Source organism: Lissotriton helveticus, chromosome 12 (genome assembly GCF_964261635.1).
Source record: "Lissotriton helveticus chromosome 12, aLisHel1.1, whole genome shotgun sequence".
Lineage (NCBI taxonomy): Eukaryota > Metazoa > Chordata > Amphibia > Caudata > Salamandridae > Lissotriton > Lissotriton helveticus.
In genome coordinates this window covers 865908924-865928842 of record NC_136073.1, presented here as the reverse complement: position 1 = coordinate 865928842, position 19919 = coordinate 865908924, and the positions used below count along the sequence as shown (strand labels likewise).

At 43.8% G+C, this 19919-nt stretch overlaps 1 protein-coding gene across 2 annotated transcripts in view; it reads right to left on the bottom strand.

Annotated features, from left to right (window-relative positions):
• Positions 1-2986, bottom strand: part of PDE4C (phosphodiesterase 4C) — a 1009779-nt gene extending 1006793 nt beyond the window's left edge. The window contains exon 1 of one of the 2 annotated variants that reach the window (XM_078670885.1): positions 2714-2986. The gene's annotated coding sequence lies outside the window, so the exon portion shown is untranslated. The remainder of the gene's footprint in view (positions 1-2713) is intronic. The other variant, XM_078670887.1, reaches the window with a different exon arrangement.
• Between the last annotated feature and the right edge of the window lie 16933 nt (positions 2987-19919).

Genomic DNA, 19919 nt, shown 5'->3' with positions numbered 1-19919 from the left:
GGATACCGCGTGCGTTCTCTTACATCGGTCATATAGCACGGAACGGCCTCGCACCCCACACAAGAGCTTGTTCTTCAACTCTGCAAGAAGCTCAAGGCCCGGCTTTTCAATTAACCAACCTACCACAGGCAGGGCTAGGGAACACATCTGCTGAACACCAGGATACACTTGAGGGTGATTAACTGATTAACCAACCTACCCTAGGCAGGACTAGGCACACACACCTGCTCAACGCCAGGATACCTTTGCAGGTAATTAACCAGCCTACCCTAGACAAAGCTAGGCACCCACACCTCGTCAGCGCCAGGATAGCCTTACGGGTGATTAACCAACCTACCCTAGGCAGGGCTAGGCACACACACTCCTGCTCTGTGCCAGAATAGAGATTACCCTAATGGGTGACTAACCAACCTCCCCTAGGCCGGGCTTGGCACGCGCACCTCCTCAGCGCCTGGACACCCTCGCGGGTGACAAAGCACTTTACAAATACACATAACAGAGAGAAATTCCACGAACCACTTTGAAAACAATTGTCGAGAGCTTGTAGAAGGCACTCTTTCCAGCATAGTTCACACTAAAAACTCCCTCCGTCTGTCTCCTTCAGACAGACTGACAACCACCTTGTAGCCAGCGTGCGCGCACCAATCTGCCCAAGGTCACAGTTAAGTCAAGTAAGGAGCGAAACTGGGTCTCCCAGTTCGAGAGCCGACATGCTACCACCTGACCACCTATTCAACAAAACGCAACTAGGAACCGTCTTTACTATTTCCACAGGCATCACATGTACAGAAGAGTATAGCTCCGACTGTGCAATGGCACTTAGCTCTCTGAAGCGACCACCACAGCTAGTGGCACTATACAAAGCCGTGGAATGGGTTTGTGTGTGTGTATAGTAATGCGCCCCATGGGTGGTCCAAATGCCATTAGTTTGAAGTTGGTCAAGTGTTTTATGTGTATTTTGTGCTTTGGAGGGTGGCAGAGCTTTAAATGGAAAGATAGAAGTGCACTATTTAGAGTAATGGTGTGCTCCTGAGAAGTGCTGGTACTCTCCAGTTAAATGTATGCAGCAGTGCTGAGAAGTGCCGGTACTCTCCCGTTAAATGTACTGCAGGAGGGCCGAGAAGTGCCGGTAATCTCCTGTTAAATGTATTGCAGCAGTGCTGAGAAGTGCCGGTACTCTCCCGTTAAATGTATTGCAGGAGGGCCGAGAAGTGCTGGTACTCTCCTGTTAAATGTATTGCAGCAGTGCTGAGAAGTGCCAGTACTCTCCCATTAAATGTATTGCAGGAGGGCAGAGAAGTGCCAGAACTCTCCCATTAAATGTATTGCAGGAGGGCAGAGAAGTGTCGGAACTCTCCCATTAAATGTATTGCAGGAGGGCAGAGAAGTGCCGGTACTCTCCTGTTAAATGTATGCAGCAGTGCTGAGAAGTGCCGGTACTCTCCTGTTAAATGTATGCAGCAGTGCTGAGAAGTGCCGGTACTCTCCCGTTAAATGTATTGCAGGAGGGCCGAGAAGTGCTGGTACTCTCCTGTTAAATGTATTGCAGCAGTGCTGAGAAGTGTCAGAACTCTCCCATTAAATGTATTGCAGGAGGGCAGAGAAGTGCCGGAACTCTCCCATTAAATGTATTGCAGGAAGGCAGAGAAGTGCCGGTACTCTCCTGTTAAATGTATGCAGCAGTGCTGAGAAGTGCCGGTACTCTCCTGTTAAATGTACTGCAGGAGGGCCGAGAAGTGCCGGTAATCTCCTGTTAAATGTGTTGCAGCCGTGCTGAGAAGTGCCAGTACTCTCCCGTAAAATGTGTTGCAGCAATGCTGAGAAGTGCCAGTACTCTCCTGTTAAATGTATTGCAGCAGTGCTGAGAAGTGCCGGTACTCTTCCATTCAATATATTGCAGGAGTGCCGAGAAGTGCAGGTACTCCCCCTTTCCAATTAAAGAAATGTGGGAACTCAGTACCGGACAGCACCGGCCCATTTAAAGCACTGGAGGGTGGCATGAACACAGAAATCCACACCTAAAAGAACAATTCATATATGCACGTCTGCGTCAGAGAAGAGAAATCGCAGCCACCCCCACCTCCCTCTGTGTGTTTTGAAAACGTGTGGGGGGGGGGGGGGGGGTGCGGGGTGATAATGTCCGGTCTGACTGATAAGATACAGACACACGGCCCGGAGCACCTCACCTCCTGTAACAAGACACCCGTTAACTTCACGCCGCCTCCCACCCAGGGAAGCGTGCCCCAGATCACACAGAGAGACACACACAGCCAGGACACAAAGTTCATACCCACGACCGCAAACACTGCCCTGTGAACACCAAAGCCGCCGGCGGGGGCTCGACCCCTGGCAGTGTGACGCTGTCTGAGAGAACTCCCCACCCCGCACCCCCCAAAGGCACCTTCGGGGCACCCCGAGTCCAACTCCACACGCACTTAAGGACAGACAAAGTTTGCTGCGTAAAAGAGTTGCAAACTGGCAAACAGCCCATGCCCAGGGCGAATGCCCACACATCTGGGTGGCATTACATAACGTGCCCAGGTGGTGGGTGGGTGCGCAGGGCCAATGCCCCCTGCACTGTGCCACCTGGGTACACTGCTCTCACTAGCCCATGCCCCCTGCACAGTGCCACCTGGGTACACCTCTCTTAGCTAGCCCGATGTACACAATGCCAGCTCCAGTCAGACAGATCTGGGGGGCGGGTGGTACTCACAGAATCCGGCTCCTGCAGCTGAGGGTCTCTGGGGGGCTCTGCGGGCGCAGGGGGGCGGCATAGCTCCTCACCCTGCCATGGTGGCGTGCCTGTGATGGAGGCGCTGGGCTCCGGCGCTCAATCGGCTTCAGCATCCAGTTACACTTCCTCGGACCAGGGCGCCTTAACCCTTTCAGCTCCCGCGGGAGCGCTCAGACCCGCAGGCATCACCCGGCGCGGACGTCACTAGGGCTGGCACGGAGTCAGCTCAGCGCCCGCCGGGGCCTGGGGGAACGTGCCGAGCGCCGCGCTCAGAAAACGGATTCGCCTCTAGGCGCTTTCCTGTCTGTAAACATTCAAGGTCAAATGGACAGGGCTTTAGATGGGATGGGAAAAAAGTGCCGGTTCTCTAAAGGGGGCGTGACCAATGTAGTTATTTATGGGCGTGGCTTAAAAAAGTAAAGTACACTTCTGGGATTCTGATAGCTGCATTTTGATTCCTCTGAGTTTTCTGTTATTCATTCAGATATAATAAACCAACTCACTTGTACCCAACACCCTCCTGCTCTGTCAGTGTTTGTCTGTGTGCGCTCAGCAGAGAGGCCAAAGATTGGATGGCTATGTATTCTGAACACCTTTTTGACCCACGGAGGGGCACTAAGAAATTCGTGCTGCCTTGAACCTGTACAGCAGCGCTCTCTATCCTTGCCGTTATAACCACGTAGAGGCGACCCAGCTGAAAATATGCACTGTACAAGAGTAATCTGCTGAACAAAAAACACAACCTCACAGAAATAGCGAACCCTCGAATGGAGTGCAAAATACAGTAAAATGCGAAATATAAACAGTAACTAAATCCTTGATATGAATTACCTGAACATATAAAACTTTATAAATAAAAAAAAATAATAATAATTTTTTTTTTTTTATTTCTGTAATTTTTATTGAAAATAAAGAGCATATTTACATGGTACTGGGTGGAGAACACATGGGGGAAGAGAAAGAAGAAAAAACGCACCGGGGGGGGGGGGGGGTGTCAAGCATTGTATACATTGGCTTTAATTAGTTTGGCTCTTGACAGTTCATCCTGCAATTTGTTACATCTTCTTCTCTCCGTTCTTGCAATTCCAGTTTCCCCCGTGTCCTTTGCCACCGGCATGGTTATCTTTCCGCCCCCCTGGTGATGTGAGGAGATAGAAGATCAAAAGATGAAGAGAGACGTAGGCATATTATGTTGTTGAGTAGGGTGCATGTGTGCGTTCGGTAGTATTGTCTGGTCTGAGTGTCTAGGGTGGCTTGTGAGAGGACAAGTAGTTGTCTAATGACAGCCATAACTCGCTCTTTTTCCCTGAGTCACTTTGGCAGTTGGACGTTATGGTGTCGGCTCCCCTTAGGAAAATGACCCAGTTGAACCAGGCCTTAAAGGTGGCTTTTGCTGTGTCTTTCCAGTTATTCAACACCGTCTTGACCGCTGCTGTAAGCAGGAGGTCAATCAGGTCTCTGTCATTTTCGGTTGTTATGGAAGGGTCCGTGTATCCCAGTATTAGGTGGTGGAAGTCCATTGATAGTGTGGCTCCTGTCATATCATTGATTAGAGTGATTATGGAGTGCCAGAACTTCTTTGTTTTGGCGCAGTTGAATAGGAGGTGTGCTAGGTCTCCCTTCTGCCTGTTGCAGTTCCAGCAGGAGTCAGTCTCTCTGATGCCTATGTTGGCAAGACGAGCTGGGGTCCAGTAGGCCCTGTGTACTAGCCAGAATTTTGTCTGATCCAGGGTCGTTGTCACTTTCCTCCTTGATGTGGAGGACCATAAATCTGCCCTATCCTTCTCGCTTAGCTCTCTCCCTGCTGCTTCTTCCCATTGGCTTACAGTTCTGTTGTTCAATTTGGACGTTTTGGGGGTCATGGCTCTGTATATGTGTGCTACCTGGTGTCCTGTAATGTTCAGGCTATTGGCGTATTGTGTTATTGATGGGGCGAGCGTGTTTATGTTGGCTTTGGCTATTGCTACTCTTATTTTAAGGAAATTATAGAGCTCTATGTTGTCGAAGTTGTATTGTTGTCTGAGTTCGTCAAATGATGTCTGGTACTCTGTCTCCTTCAGCTGGCTCACCGTCGTTATGCCCTGCCTGTACCAGGTGTGCATATCCAGTGTTTTATTCCTGTACTTAATTCTTGGGTTGTGCCATAGCGACTCTAGCTGAGATTGTCTGACGCTGATGTCTAGCAGTTTGTCTAATTTTAGTAGGGCCAGTCGCGTGTTTCTGAGGATTGTGTTCTGTTTAATCGCGGGGTGTTTTGTCGCTGTGAGTAGTGCCACGGGTTCCATTCCTCCTAGAAGTCTCCGCTCTAGGGAGAGCCAGGCCGGGGTGTAATCACTCTTTGGTGATATCCAGTGTAGGCCCTGTGCTGCCAGGCAGGCTGTTTGGAAGGTTCTGAAGTTCGTTATGTTCAGACCTCCTAGAACCTTGGGAAGTCTGAGTTTCTGAAGGCTGATTCTGGGCTTCTTTCCCCTCCATAGAAATGTGTTTAGTAGTAATAATTTTTAATTATTCAGAAATCAGCCGTGCTTTCCCAGTAAAGTTAAGAGCATGACTCGATATCGACATTCAATATCCATACTAAAATACTACGGGATCTGAGATCTGGAGAGACCTGGCCCACTTAAAGCCCAGCAAATGGATTTTATTGGCTTTGCAAGCTGTGAAGCTGTTGCCGCATTTGACAAGGTTCAAATAGCTAATAACGACCTTCACACACACCTCTATTATACGGATGTGTGAGAGAATTGTTCACACTGTATTTAGCGCTCCAAATTTTGATTTAAAGACACAAACAGTAATGTGCTTAGAATCACACAATGTGGATTCGTTAGAGAAGCCAAGATTCAGACACATATTGCTAAATTCTATTTACTGGCATTTGTGACGCAACGGTTGCGGGGTGGCTGCTGCCGAGTACTAAAGTTGTGATTGTTTGTCGGCATTTATGTAGCGCGCATTCACCACTATAATGGTCACAGCACGCTTTTGTCTTGCCTGATTGGTTGGGGGGCGTGGCTTACATATGTGGTTGGAAGAGTGTGTGGTGTAGATGTGGCCTAAACCGGAAGTAGTTGAAGTCAAGTGTGAGGCTCCGAACCGTGCACACGGCTTCGGCACATAACCACGCATGTGTCGGAAATTGTGCATGTAGGAAGAGCACTGACACTAGTGCTGCTACACTACACTCTCAGTCAGGTGACGCTTCTGTGCCCGACGGATCCCTACTTCCGCCTAGTTGTAGACTGTCAGTCCAGCTCAAAAAATGCACCTCAACTTCAGCCTTGAGCTCAAGGAAAGCTACAGAAATACACACTTGTTCATTTCTTTGGCATTTGCCAAGGGTAGGAAGACAAGAGTAGGGGTCTGAAAGCTAGAAGTAGCCTTTTTTCCCTAATAGTTTGAGGGCCCAGGAAGTACTGTTCCTTTAAATTCAAAGAGGTACATTTGTAATTTTTTAAGTATCAATTTTCATTGGACTTCCTCCATTCCAGGAAGGCAACTCAAAACACACGAGGCAAAAAGTAATAATAGGTGACAGGGGATTTTTTTTTAGAGATTTAATTGTAGGTCCCTAATTGAATGTTACATTGTTAAGGAACACGGAATGCTGGACAACTAAAACTTGACATAGAGGGATGTATCGCTTGACAAATAACCTTTTATCATTGACTCCTGATGATGGACAGTTTTTCTTGTTCAGTTTGTTTCGACTCTCGTTTCCACAGACTTGGGCTGGGTGGACACAGGTAAGGCGGGGTGGCCGGTCTTCAACTGGATGACATGGAAAAGGAAACGTTTCGGCTAGCGCGGGTAAGGCTGGTTGGTTGGGTCTTCAACTGGACTAAATGGAAAGAAGACGTGTCAAATGCTGGCACTGGTATGGCTGGCTCACCTGGTCTCCAGCTGGAAGACCTAGAGAACATGACTTGGGTACGATTGGCACGGGAAAGCCGGGTGGCGTGGTCTGCAAGTGGACAATACAGAACGCCAAAATACAAAGACCCGAACAACAAACCCAGTCGAGATATCGGTGGAGCCATTTCACCAATTTCAGTGAGATGTAGACATCATATGAAACACCTTTACACACCTTCCCAAGAGCCATGAGATTAAAGGAAGTGACGAAACCTGACCTCTGACCAGGATGACGAACTGGTTTGCTGTTTAGTGAAAAACTCGAGCTTGAAGTGTATTTGCAAATTTTGATTGATAAGATAATTGGCAGAAACATCCAGTTATTACAACCGGAAAGAGTGAAAGACATATATTCATTTTTAAATGATGGGTTATAATATACGTTAAATTCCTGGTGTTCCAAAGTTTTTCATTACACAAAAAGTAAAAAACGTATTTTTTTAGTTTTCCAGTTTTCGCTGGTTAGAACTCGTAATTGTAAGTCATGCAACAACACAGGCGAGCAGTTACTTACAGCAGACCTGCCAATGACTGACTGAAAGTGACCCTGGTGACATGGGGTCAGTAATTAGCCGTTCACTTCTGCACTCCAAACATTGCTTTACTAACCAACCAATCAGAAATGACTGGCTGAGGGACACGCAGGGCCATTCCATCTTCAAGACCTCAGGGTGACGAATAACAGACAGAATCCGAAACTTTACTCCACCTAACACCAGAGAGGCGCTATAAATTACATGGGGTCTAATTCTCAACTTTTTACTTCCACACACAACAAAGTGTTATGCAAATAAATAGGGGTGGGCGGAATTTGTGTAATCGCGTTACGCAAATTTCCGTGAAATGGCAAAAAATCTCAGCGAACACGCAGAAATTCCGTGAGCACACGGAATTACTTGTTCGCAATGCTTTTTTTCTGTTCGCAATCGTTGTTTGCATGCTCGGGGGAAATATCTCGCGAACACGCATTTGAGAACGCAAACAAGCAAAAAATTTCACGAAGTCGCGGAATGCAGAATTTTGGCCAATTTCGCGTTCAACGCAGAACGCAAAATTACCCAAATTCTGAGAACGGAACGGAATTTACCGCCCAGGCCTAGAAATAAAGGATTCCTGCACCTAAAACAAACATTCTCGTTTCTGCCTAGCTGGTATTGCTGCAGTACTTGAAGTAAAGCTGACCAAGGTATATCTCCCGCTCACCAGTCACAGGAGATGTGCAGACTGGTTTCAGAAAATGTGTCAGAGTCATGATTTTACGGTTTACTCGAGATATCTTCTGCTCAAATCCGATTATAGGCGAAAATTTAACATTTTTGGAAATGTATGTAATGCAAAATGTGCACTTTTGGAAAGATTTCTTGGACATAACGAAGGTTTTCCTCTGCCAATAGGAGCTCGTTTTACATTTAGTTTCTGCTGTTGCATTCTTGACACCTGCCACTAGTGGGAGTCAGGGTAGTTGCCAGGGGTACTAAAATGCACATGGGAGGCAATAGGCTCTATCGCTTGCTCCATCCTAATTGATGGCCATGACACACCTTGAGTAATTCTCAGAATCACAAAATCCCCCAAAAATAAGTAAGCCTGTTTCCAGACTGGGGATTTCCAATGAGCACCCCCAGATGTCTTGGAGCTTGAGTGACGTGGGTTTCCATAGGGAAAATAATGTTTTTCACCCGGATACAGAGGTAAAAGTGGAATTGCACTCTTCCTCTAGACTTACTGCTGCCCCTGTTGGGAAATCTGCATGAGAACCCCGGAAACCTAAGAGGTCTCCCAGGGAAGTTGAAAAAAAATCCCAAAATTTCAAACTCTTGTCCAGACCTAGGTATTTAGAGGTATATTTCATACCTACGATGCCTTAAATTGTGTGAAAGGACGCTTGATTATCATAAACTGATTGGACATAAACCAACTCCTGTTTCGTTAGTCAAACACTCACAACTTTGTTTAATTCACAAAATATTGTTTCAATGAATTTTTTCAAGCAATGCAAATAAAAATGGTAGTAGTGTAAACTGGTTAGATACCTGGGTGTAAATGAAGATTACGCGGTCTATGCTTATGATTAAGTAAAGCGGCTCTTCACCTCTAGGGTTTTGTAGCTTTGCTTGGATTTTAACAAATTGAAGTGCAATCCAAGCGTTTCCCAGAAGGAATCACCCCGGAGAAGCCAAATGGGCGTCGACTATCATGCATTTGTGGAGGAGAAGAAATCGTAAAGGAATAAGACAAAAAGTAACAACAATTATAATGAAAAAAATTATAGTAAATCTGGCAGACAATAAGAAAATAAAAACTAATATAGTGTATTATAATACTGATTTAACATGCTATCATATAAAATAATACTAATATGATAACAACAATAAAACAATAGCAAAACAGTAGTCTTAACTGCAATAAAATAGTAGCAAAAAAATTAACTCAGGCGAACACGGATCATAGGAGTACTCTTGGAGCTTCTCGAAAATTTGGAAAAAGGGTGAGACTACAACTGTAATTGGAGTTCGGACACCTATAAGAAGATTGGGTATTCTTACAAGTTTGACATGATTGGTGAATGAGGACCATTTCTTTGGATGAGACTGAATACAACATTTCTGACTTTCAAATCTTTTTTTTGTACAGTCCTGAGGAAGTCTGTTTGGTTTATGTACCAATGACGAAACACGTGTTGGCTACAGTTTTGACTGGAATGAATACTGAGTTCCAGAAGTGACAAACTTTCTATGAAGGTGGAAGAATACAAAGACAGAGGAAAACAACTAAAAGAGCAAGAACAGTTTTTGTATTGATATTTGAATATTATGTTGCTCAGGGGTTTTATAACAAAAAATAGTGATATGAATAATAACATTCGAATAATTAAGGATAATAAGCAAACTCATAGTTATCACAATGAAATGAATGCACTTTCCAGAGACTTCAAAGAAAAGTGAACTTTTTTCTAAAATTAGAGTTTTAGCAATTTCAAATTTTGGACAATTTTCCTCCCACATTTAATTTGTGTCTGTACACAATCTACTTCTTTTCCATCTTCAGTACCCCTTACACCACTACACTTCAGCACACACACACGTTATGGGACTTCATGTTAAGTTTGAACAGCTAACAATTGATAAAACATATACACTTTTCTTGCTATCATAATCTCACTTTGACATTTTTATGGCTGTGCAATTTTATATAAACAAATAAGCTATAATTGTATTAAACCTTTTCATTTATTTTTAGCTTACTTTTATATATGTTTGTTCTTTGGCGCCTCAATTGTATTATACATTTCAGTTCTTACTACATACAAGTAATGTCAGTATATAAAATAAACTACAAGCTCTATATATCTATATCTATATCTATATCTATATCTATATATATTCAGCAGTAAATCACTGGGTCTTGTTTCAACAGAAACATCAAATATCTACGAGGCCTTACCCCATACTTTGCTGCAGAAGGGTTTTCCAAAATTGCTATGATAACTGGTATCAACGCCAAGATTTTTCAGAAGCCTTGTGATTTTAGTGAAAGGATGCCACAGGCCAGCATCCCACTCTGATAAGTGTTTCAGCTCTAGACTCCAGTGCAGTTCACCGTCTGACACTTTTATGGCTGATCAGAATCTTGCCCAAGTCCATATTGATGGGCATAAAAAAGGTTGTGACGTCTACAAACTATTTCTGCTTTTACATTAAATAATCGCCCATGTCCAATATCCATTAAAGCTAGGTTGGTGGCAAAAGTTTATTGTCATTCTAAAAGTTTTGGAAGCACTAAAATAGAGAGTTTTACCTGTTTGTAAAAATGGGGTATTTCCCTGTGCTAGGAATCAGATATTAAATAGGGATGTTCAAATTTGCATTTGGATAATTACACTAAATTTCGAGACATTTACGTGAGATCACACGGGCAAAATGAAAATTTTAGCTGGGCCTAGTATTAAATCGAACTGTTGGCGTCCTGCCTCTTAACCAAAACCAGAGCTTGCACAAAAAAGAATATATTTACATCCATGAAACAAATTAAATAGTTAAAATGCTGAAAAAGTGTCCTCCACTAACTGTCCCACCAAGCAACTAACTTTAATTAAAAACAACAACCACATTCCTTTCTGTAGACTTAGGAATGACGCTTGAGGAAGCTGGAATGCAAACATGCACAGCTGGTGGCAGCCTTCAGACCTGTGGTCAGCAGATGACCAACTGAATGACCCTGGTGCCAGCAGAGAAGAGACACTGTGATGGGCAGGAGGGATGCAAGGATGGTGGGCACCACAGGCAATAATGCAAACATGTATTGGGCGCCTCCTCCACCCCAGCAAAAAGGGACATATTTTCAGACTCTAGATGCAATGCAGTGTACTCTGGGGCCCCCTACTGGTGACACCGCAAGTCTACGCCTTAACATCCTATGAAGATATTATCAACACTGTTGATGTTGAGCAAGAATTGTGAGTGGTCCCCACAATGGTAGCATTTTTAGGTACAGCTCCATGAAATGTGCAAGTCCTCAACAAGCCCCTTCTCCTCATATATGTAACGGTAAGTGGCTAGACGCAGGACCAATATAAGTATGCAGAAAGTTTATATTGATGCTCTGAAACATTTTGAGTGCACAGTGATACAGAAGGGAATCTGAGAGCTAGAAACAGAAGGAGACTTATACAATAAAGATTAATAGAAGCCGCAAAGTATACAAGTATAAAAGCCTTTTTTAGTGTAAAGTGTTTTTTATTTTCCACATCACATCGCCAACTATGTCAGAAATATATAATTCAATAAAAATACATTTCTTAGAAAATTTGGCATAATTTATAACCACTTAACAAAATACTACTGATTACCTCTAGTATGTTCTTTATACAGTTTTTATTTTTTCATGATGCTCATAAAAACATTTGTAGCATGCTATGAAAAAGTGACCAGTCTATTTGGACAGAAATGGAAAATGTTCTTCTGGCATTGCAAGGGCGCCTCATTTTTGCATCCGGCATTTAGCTGTCTTGCCAGACTGTTTTCCCAAATAATCATAATAAATATTCTTACATATTTACATATGCAAAAACGACAATTGATGGACAGAATGCAGAACAATGTCATACATTCACCCCAGTACAGAGATCTGGGCCTAAATCCATCGTTTTTTTGCACTCCACACCACCCCAGTTCGGACATGGCCATATGCAAATCAGCCTTGACCCTGTGCCTCATGTTTTTGCCATTGTGCAACATTCCATCCATCATCTTGTTTGTTTTGCTACATATTTACATAGACATAGGGGTCTGCTGTTGTGCCACGCACATTTTACTCCCGCCCACTGAAGCGTACAGCATGGTGCAATCAGCGCAGCCCACAACATCCATTGGCTAACTTCACTGTGAATGACGGCATTCAAATTTTTCTCACATCATGCATGCACATACACTAAGGGCCCGATTACAACTTTTGGAAGAGCGGGTGGTACGCCACCGCCACGCTCCCGCTGGCCAAAGCCATGGTCAGGCCGCCCGCCAGTTTAGGAGTTTCCTCCTGTCTGGCGGGCTATTTTTTAGCAATACCACGGCGGTGCCTCTAACTGTAAAGTCCATGCTGTGCAGGAACTGGGGTGCATGCATACAGGGTTGCACATGTTGTGTCCTCCAGCATGCGTCCACATAGCGTGAGGCACCAGGGGGACCGCCAGTCTCGTAATTAGGCCCTTAGTCATTTTCGTGAGTTCCAAGGACTACTAGGACAATATAGCAATGTGTGCTGTTTGAGACGAAAAGTTTTTTTCAACTTTTAACCAATTTCTTTGGGTATAGAGAGCCCAATAGCTTCCACAGTATTTAAGTTATCCAAAATGCATGACATAAACAAAAACAAGCATTGACAAAGCCAAAAGGCTTGTAGCCAACAAAGACTCATTGGCTCTGTCAATGCTTTTTTATTTATGTTTGCCAATTTCCTTTTTGCATATGTTTGTTAAAAAAACTATAAAGAAATAAAACTAACTTTGGACGCTTGGCAAAGCAGGCCATTTTGCTTTCTCGGTGCCTGTTGGAGTAGCCAAAAAATTTGCAGCAGTACAGAGGCTGCATGTGGACCTAGATCTTTGAAAGCGAGGCTGGCGGAAATTGGAGTCCGGCCCATCGATAGCCTGATTACAGATAGATGCATTCTACAAGGGCAAACTAATTTAAGACAGCAAAGCCTCCCTTGAGGAAGTCTTGTGTACATCATGCTAAAAGGGGTAATGGCATTTTGTTATACATCAGTCTGGTGAGTATAGAAAATATGTAGGAATGAATATGTCAACTCACAGTAAGTAAAAAAACAAATCTGGTGCAGCTCATTAGAGATTTATGTACGAATTAAGAGTGGAAAAACATGCCTGCCCCAAAACTTTGATAGAAAAACAGACATTTGAGGTGAGCAGATCTAGAGTGTCGCTGGTGTTGAGAGTGCTCTTACAGGGGCTGCTTTCCACCTAAACTTGAGAACTACCCAGAGTTCTATCCTTCTTTTTTGCATAATTTATGCGTCACTCTATGCCTGAAAGGGTTTTGTTTTGACTGCCCCAGAGCTTGTTCATGTTTCTGTGCAAACTGTGGCCAGCAAGAAGAGCTGTTCTGTAAAGCAGCGAGAGAAATTATAAATCCAGTGGCAATGTTTATGGAAAGCCATCAAAGCTTTCAACTTCACAAAGATGGAAAAGATTGTCATTCTCAATAATTTGTATACTGGTGGAATTTATTGCAAAAAAAATTGTTTTGCGGAAAATTCTCTTTAAAAAATGCCGAGAAATTGCCCTGCAAAAAATATGCTTCTCTAACATAAAACATGGAAATTTCAGGCTTAGATCTGTTTGCTGTATGACTTTTTACGCTCAATTTTTCTTTGACAAGCATTGCCAGCTGTGAAGCTGGAGACGTTTACAAAAACGTCACCAAGCTGCGACAGGTTTCTATCAAATATCTACGCCTTGGCTTGAAAATATCAAGGTTAGCCATTCATGCCTAGGTGGGTAAACTGTTGTGTTTTTTTTCTCGGTCCATACTGGTGCTTGTAGGCAAGAATTTAAAATGGCATTTGTTAAAATTATATCTCCTCCTTGTAAGCCTCAGAAACAATAAAAGCCTCCTTCTTTCTAGAGTACCTGTTGACCAAGTCCAGGGAAATATTTATTAAGCAATTTAGTCCTTTGTTTCTTTCTACCTCTTGTAAATGACTGAACGAGAAGTGTTGCCTTCGATTCTCTTATTAGACTGATGTCTCTGCTACTGCCAGTATAGGTGAGGGCGTAGAGAATTACTATATGCCCTGACAGAGGACAACCTAGCTGCCCACACATGTATCGCGCAGAGTAGTCACACATAGAGACATAACAGCATCCATAGGACTACAAGTACCAGAATGCACTGCAGCAAAAAACACAGACTGGAAGAGCATGAATGGAATGTGCAACTCTTGAAACTCTAAAAAGTTCTTGAAGCTCAAAGTCATGGAGTCAGAGAGTAGGGTGTTGTAGGTGCACATAGGGTTAACACGCACTGGTAATGGTGAGGGAAATAAACTGCACCCATAAAGTCACTATTCACTAGATGGCACAATGGCATACAGGACTGAGTGATATGGTTGTAGTTTTTCCTTTCACAACATGGTGTATCCTGGGAGTTGCAGTTTTGTTTAATTTCAGCTGAATTAAGTCACCTAAAAGTAATGATTTACAGGTGAGGTCACATCACGCAGTTATCTGCCAATGGCATGTACAGCCCCTAAGTAAATCTATAGCTGGCTATGAGTCTGGTATTCCTGGCCCTGTTATCTTCTGGTTAATAGTTAACTCTGAGAGCAGAGGAGTACACACTGCCCACACACATCCTGTCTGCATGCCAGCAAGGGATCCCTAGCATCTACGTCATCCTCTACGTCATCCGTTTGCACTTACAGTGCCCTTTGAACAGGCCCTTCCAGTCCTGTGCTGAAGCCAGAGGCTGGGTGTTTACATCCGGCCTCAGGAATCGGCAGCATTACAGGGGGTGCAGGGTTCAAGTTGCCAGAGGGCGTCATGTCAGCAAGGACAGAATGGTCTAAAACTTCATCCCTTTTCTTTGAAAAGTTATTGTTTTATTCTGTGTTAATTCTATTGGATGAACTGGAGTAAACTAGGACTACCACTCCCATAATCCTTTAGGTTGATAAATAAAAACCCAGGACTAGAGCACAGCTCCAGTGTTGGCATGGAGTCATTTGCTATCCAGAGGAAGAGCTGAACGAGCGGAACACTTGCTGCTGAAAACAGGCATTGGAAAAACCAACTGGTCTCTCCTGTGCAAGAGCTATTGGCTTTGTCAATATGTTTTAGCCAAATTATACAGCAGCTAACCAGGATTTGTCGCATGTGAGACCTAATGGCCCTTTTTGTGAATCCTATAAAATCTTTACCAACTTTAGCAAAAACATTTAGGGTGTAAGAAGCCTTTTTGCAGGAATTTGTGTCCAGGGGTAAGGTTCTGCCAAGAAAATAAATATTGGACACTTAAAGAAGTGAGAAATGTATCAACTTCACTAAATTTTGCTGTCCAATATTATAACTTTTCAAACCCCAACATTTTAAATGGTGTAGTGCTGACAAAGCCACCATGTTTATATGTGAAATATGCCATACAGTGACTTTGCCAAGGTCAAGGCTCCTGACATCACTTCCTCCTAGATAGCTGAACTGTCACGAGAACTGATGGCAAGAGCTACTTCACAGAGAATTTCTGAACTTTATTATTAGAGTTCTGGTGAAGCTTTATGGCCATTTGAGAAACAACAAAATAGTTTTGGATTGAAATGCTTGAATTAAACCTAAACCACTAATACATAACGTGGGCTCCATTCAAGACCCGTAGACCTTTTTGCTCAATGTGCCGCTACAAACAAGGACCGACCATATAAAAATCCGTCTTGGCCCTGCCCCAACGGAGAGAGTCCAGTCTGATCCGCTGGCCAGGGACCCTCTTCACGAGAACTTCTGCAACCCCGGATATGTTCATGCCCTATTGGGCTAAAGCAGTGACATGTAGCTGGCATGGCCATCACAACAAGGTTAGGGCAGAGGAGGCCTTGTCCACTATAGTCTACACTTTTCAGGTTTTGAAGGCTGGCCTATGCTCTTGCAGCATTTGCAGATTTTTAAAGCAAGTGTTTATTAATGATGTGGCAGCTAACATGGCATACCACAAATGGTTAAGAAGAAAGAAAGAAAGTACATCCCAGAGAGGGCATAGACCCCAGTCAAATTCTATCTCAGAAAGAAGTTTTCTGGATAAAAAATGTCAACAGGATGATACCATTTGGCCTCAATGACAAATTAGATTTAAGCAGTTTTTTTATAAACTTTTACATTGGACATAGTTCAGGTTCTCATCTCACCACTAGCAGTTACAACTCATGTTTTTTTTCCCCATGCTATAATTCAGGCACTGCAATTGTTTTTTTTCTCCATTCTTTCATTCAATCACGATAATTGTTTGACACGTTTAATATCAAGTAATTGCATTATGTGCGAGCATTGTCTCTGGATTATGTGCCCATTTTTGCATTCTGGAAAAAAAATGTTTTCGAACAAGTTGTGTTCAGGGCTTGAATGTATTTTTGCCTGTGCACTACGGCATGTCACTACTTTTCAGCTTAGAATTTACATTCAATGTATACAGATATGCTTTGTCTGGCATGTAGAATCACTGTAAGTTTACCGAACATGGTTTGTATTGTGTTGTATCTGGAAGTGTTAGAACCTCTGTTTCCTTTTTTCCCCCTTCTTTTTTCCCCTTTAAATGCTATTTAATCATGAGGTACCAGCCCACATCCATTCAGTACAGTGTATTTTGCACCAGAGTTCATTCCATCCTTTTTGTATGTGTCCTTCTTCTGTGTTTAGTTACTGCTGGTTGAGCCTTCGTGCTTCCTTGACAGCACCTTTTAGTGTTGTTTCATTGGTATTTTTATTTCTTTAGCTCGATCAGTCCTTGGTTCTCTTTTTCTTGACTCTGGTTTACGTTTGGCAGTCATGTTACTGATGTGTTTTTTGTTGTCTTAGATTGTAATTTGATTTGTTCGAAGGGTGTACATCATCAGTATTTTGTTTAGTCTCAGTACCTACAGCGTTTGTTGCACTATATTAACATTTCTATTTATTACAGCTGTATTTAGGTATTCTTTTGCTGCTTCACACTCTTTTCAATATGGCTGCACTTTTGGCATATTTCACCCAGTACGTTCAGTTACTCGAGTCATATTCAACCCATGTAACCCACCACTGGTTTGGCGCGTCCGGTGATATTTAAATAAGATTCTTTTCGCAGCTTGTGGTTTCTCCACACTCTGGTTTAGTTGTTGGCAACAAGCCTGTGTCCAGTGCAGGTAAGAACAAGTCCATTTTTCAATGCGGTCTCGCTGCATACTTTTATTGGAGGTTGGGTTGTCATACTGTTGGTGTCATTTACAGGTCATTGTCAAGCACGGTTACCGTCGATTCAGGTATTGTTTTTTTGGTGGCGGGTTTGGTTTGTCGACTCCAGGGGCCCGTCGGAAGCCGGCAAGTAATCTCAAGGGCGGGTATTTCCGCCCTTGAGATAATGATGCACAGTTTCCAGCATGGTTTCCATGCCAGCCTGTCGGACATGGAAACCATGTTGAAAAGAGTGTTTCGGGCCCCCAGCAGGGCCCCCTTGTGTGTGTGGCCTCTGGTTGGGGACCAAGCACAAGGTGCCTGCCAAGGGGTGCAGGGATAAACCACACCTCCCATTTCCCAAATGGGACCATGCATTACGGTATGCTACCATAGGGAAATGTAAGAATGCGTTGCATCCTAATTAGGAGGTCGGGACCGCCGACCGGTGTTGGTCGGTCCCAGGGCCGGTTCGGTGTCGGGCGGAAGCAATTCCACCTGACATCGAAATCGGCCCCAAAGTCTGTTTTTGACGAGTCGGACAGCTGCAATGTACTGTCAGACTGCTCCGTTCTCTTTAATATGTTTTGTGCATTTTATTTCAGTTTATCCCTCCAGTATTGATGTCTGCACCTAGGATTTGTAAATTAAAAAGAAAAAAAAAAGAAACAAATGGCCATCACGTGTGGACGTGTACCATTGACAAACAGGTTACGACTAAGTAACGCCATTGAAAGATGAGAACTGTTGGCTTTGCCAATGCTTGCTTTATACTCATAAGGAACCAGCCAGTGGGGCCACATATTAGATTTTTGACCCGGTCCTGCAAAAACTTCTGGCAGACATGGCAGCTGAGCGCGATAACACAGCGAGCACAGGACCCACATCTGGGACATACCAATTGCATGTAGAGCACCCATTTGAGGAAATCAAACATCTGTCTAGGCAGTCGCCCGCGGAGAGGATGTGTCATACATTGTTGGGTACGTGTAGGAGAAGTGTGGCTCACTGGTTAGAGGAGGCAGACCTGGAAGCAGAGGTCAGCCCGGGACCAGGGTTCAATTCCCGGCTCGGCGGGGTCTTGAGTCCTAAAATGTCCATGGACTTGACAATTCTCGCTCCGGTGCCTACTCGATTCACGGGTTCACACTCTGCGACTCTGGGCAATAGCTTGCTTAATCTCCACAACGGCCCCTCGCGGCGGGATGCCTGGCTTTCACCTTGCGGATACCCTGCCGGGGTTATCTCACAGGGGAATACCAGGACGGGTTCCCTAAGCAAGCGCTTAGAAACCGCTCGGTGATTTGCGCTATATAAATTCCTGTACATGTTGGGTACGTGTAGGAGGCCTAGACCCCGTGCCTTTCCATGGTGGATCGCCGCCATCTTGCTGGCGCGTACCACCTCAATGGCACGTAGCTATGGGTCCCGCGTCTGTTGTAGTGCCCACGGTTTTCCATCACTGCCAGGCTGAAGGGGTGGGTGACGTCAAGGCTGGACTGGAGAGGGCGCCCTCCGTGCCCACAGCTTCCCCTCACTCATGCTCATAGCATGAACCGGCAGATGTTCTTCAAAGATAAGCCCGCACCCCCTCTCCGAGAGTGGGACAGTCCTTCCTCCAGCTTCCTGTGGCGGCCAGAGAGTGCATCTGATAGCCTCGCCTGTCAGATGAAGGCGCAGATACCGCGCCAAATATTTGTGGCGGGGGCCGCTTCAGGAGAGGGCAAGATTTATTTTCTTAAGTTTAGACGTGGCTGTATAAACAAGCTGTTCAAATGTTTCTGGCCTTAACTTCCAAATCCGCTTTCTTGCAAAACAATAAAAAGATGTTACTGTTATATGCCCAGACCTTAACAAAATGCTAATCTGATCTAGCCTTCATAAAGACAGTTTATTTCAATGATTTGCAAAAAGAACCCAAGCCAGGCAATGTTCCTAATTTTAAATATTTTTGCATGCATACCTTCATAAAAAGCTATAAACACCTAAATGCCTTTCAGTATGGCACGGGCTTATTTTGCAAAAAACAGCACGGAGAAACAAAGCATGGACTATTTCCAAACTTCAAGAAGTTTTCTAGAAGTTTTCTACCTGAAATCTCGTGTCGTGGTTTTCATGGAGGAAGTGTGTAAAATCAGTTTACTGCTTCTCACATACCGTACACACTTTGGGTTTTCTAAAACAGTATTTCTGTGCATTAAAAATAGAAAATCCCTTAGGAGGGCAGGATGTATGGGACCAATTCACAAAGCTTAGATTTAAAAAATAAAATTTGCTTTCAGGGGTCACTCCTACAATTTGAGTAGATGTCTGCCTTTGTAGGATCTCAAATAATCCCGGATTATTCCCTTTTTCCAAGATTAGTCCAATTTGCAGAATTCAGCTCCTGGAAAGCTTGAATTATTGCCCTTAAATTAGTCAATGCTGAGAAACCACTAGATTTGACAATTTCTTAGCTCTTAAATATAGTTACGATTGTAATATCCCACCAATCCTGGCTCTGTGGATCAGGATGTGGAATATACTTTATGAGGGGCTCAGAGAGGGGTCCAAAGTTTAAAGCACCCAACGAAATCTGTTTTGGTTGGGTGTGAGAAAATGCACTTATTGCACATTTTGGGGAATAATATATTGATTACAGTACCTTATGCCCTAAAATCTACATGTTCCACTAATTACTTGGGCATTTCTTCTGTTAGATCTCAGAGGATTTAAGCTCCAAAAGTTTAACAGGGGATTTATCAGATCCTGAAATTATTGGATGCAACATTTAACATTCACATAACTTATAATTCTGATCCCTGTGCAAACGGTTTGCGCGAGAGCCGGAATTATCCTGGCCGC